General features: G+C 44.1%; 1 non-coding gene across 1 annotated transcript; it reads left to right on the top strand.

Moving 5' to 3' along the window:
• The first annotated feature begins 1082 nt into the window (after positions 1-1082).
• LOC118013839 lies at positions 1083-1217 on the top strand. The gene has a single exon (XR_004680124.1). It is a non-coding gene; the product is annotated as a small nucleolar RNA SNORA76 (small nucleolar RNA).
• The last annotated feature ends 953 nt before the right edge of the window (positions 1218-2170 follow it).

The raw sequence follows: 2170 nt of genomic DNA, 5'->3' as shown, positions 1-2170 counted from the left end.
TCATTCGCTGAGAGAGCAAGCTTTGTGTATACATGGGAGAAAAATCCTTCCAGGAAGAGATAACAGCAAGGAAAAAGGCCCTTCAGCAAGAATATGACTAGCATGTTCTAGAAAGAGCCAGGAGACTAGTGTGATAGAGCAAAGTAAGCAAAAGCGGAGAGTGATTGGAGATGAGGTCAGAGTAAGTAAAGGATGGGGATCCATGCCAGATTAGATAGGATCTTGCAGGCCATTGTAAGGACTTCGTTTTTCTTCTAAGTGAAATAGGAGTCATTGGAGGGCTTTGAATGGAGGAGTTACATGACTCGTGTTTTGAAAGGTCCACTCATGGTTCTGTGTGGAAAATATAATACAGGGGTATAAAGCAGAAACAGGGAGTCTAGTTAGAAGAAGCTACTGTAATGATTTGGATGTGAAATCATGTTGCCTGGACCAGGGTTATGGTGATAGAAATGGTGAGAATTGGTTGAATTCTAGATACATTTTGAAGGTAATACCAACATGATTTCCTTATGAATTCGATGGACAGGGGGAGAAATATTAAGAGAGAGTGAGAGAGAGAGGAAATTCAAGGACAGAATTGCCATTTCCTGAGATGGGAAAGAATATAGGACAAGCAAGTTTGGAGGTGAAGATCAGGAATTCCATTTTGGAAGTAGGAGTCTACAAGTTAGAGAAGAAGTCCATGCTGGGGATATCAAATTGGGGGGTTATCATTGTACAGTTAGTATTTAAAGCCAGGAAGGGCACCTTGGTGGCTCAGTCAAATATCCGACTCTTGATTTTGGTTCAGGTCATGATCTCAGGGTCATGAGATGGAGCCCAGTCTCGAGCCCTGCATCAGGCACCCTGCTCAGTGGGGAGTCTGCTTGAGATTCTCTCTTTCACTCTCCTTCTGTCCCTCCGTGCCCAAGGCTTGCATTCTCTCGCTCTCTCTCCAAAAAAAAAAAAAAAAAGCTATTTAAAGCCAAAGAGTGAATGAGATCACTGAGGGAATAAGTACAGATAACAACAACAACAAAAAAAAGGTAGTGAGATGGAACCCCAGGGATCACAGAGATCAGAGGACACAGAGAGGACGAGCGCTGCCTTTGAGCCCCCGCTGCACCTGTGCGAGGCACCAGGGGATCAGGCTGCAGCACCAGAGTAGGCGCTTGCGCATAACTGGGGCCGCCTGGTTCCCCTGCCCGCAGCCCTTTTAACCTCGAGTGACACAGCTGAAAAAAAAAAAAAGAGGACACAGGAATCAGCAAAGGAAATTGAGAAGGAGCAGCAGTAAGGTAGGAGAACCAGAAGAGGGCCAAGTCCTGGAAACCAAGTGAAGGAAGTATTTTAGGAAGCATATTAGTTGTATTAATTGCTGCTGATAAGGCTAGTAAGATAAGGAATAAGAACTGATCACTTAACTAACAAAATGGAGGTCATTGGTGACTTTCATAAAGAATGATTTTGGTGGAGTGATGGAGGAAAAAACCTGATTGGAGTGAGCACAAAAGACAACTGGGGACAACAAGTAGAGAAAAATTTTTTTAAAGATTTATTTATTTGTTCTAGAGAGTGAGCAAAAGAGAGAGCACAAGCAGGGAGAGGGACAGCGTGAGAGGGAGAGAGAGAATCCCAAGCAGACTCCCCACTGAGCATGGAGCCCCAAACGGGGCTCAATCCTATGACCCTAAGATCATGACCTGAGCCAAAATCAAGAGTCAGATGCTTAACCAACTGAGTCACCCAGGCGCCCTGCAAGTAGAGACAAATTTTTTGAGGAGTTTTGCTAAGAAAGTGAGCTGAGAACTGAGGCCACAGATACAGGACAGGTGGAGTTAAGAGGAGGTTTTTTTTGTTTTTTGTTTTTTTTAAGATGTTAGCAGTAATAGTATGTCTATATAGCAGTAGGAATGAACCACTAAAGAGTGAAAATCACCAATGCAGGAGATCAAGGGGAGAACTGCTAAAGTTATAGCCTTGAGCAACCTAGAGGTGTTGGGATGTAGTACCCACAGGGAGGAGTTGGCCTTAGATAGGAGCAGAGATGGTTCTTTCATAGTAACAGGAGAGAAGAGAAAGAATATGGGTATACTTGCAGTAGGAGGGTAGATGTGGGAATCTGTGGGACTTCTATTCTGATTGCTTCAGAAGGTCAGCAGTTGTTACGGGACATGAGGGAGGAGGT

The sequence above is a fragment of the Mirounga leonina genome, unplaced genomic scaffold (genome assembly GCF_011800145.1).
Source record: "Mirounga leonina isolate KUSES-001 unplaced genomic scaffold, KU_Mleo_1.0 Mir_101664, whole genome shotgun sequence".
Classification (NCBI taxonomy): Eukaryota; Metazoa; Chordata; class Mammalia; order Carnivora; family Phocidae; genus Mirounga; species Mirounga leonina.
This window is presented reverse-complemented; position numbering and strand designations above follow the sequence as displayed.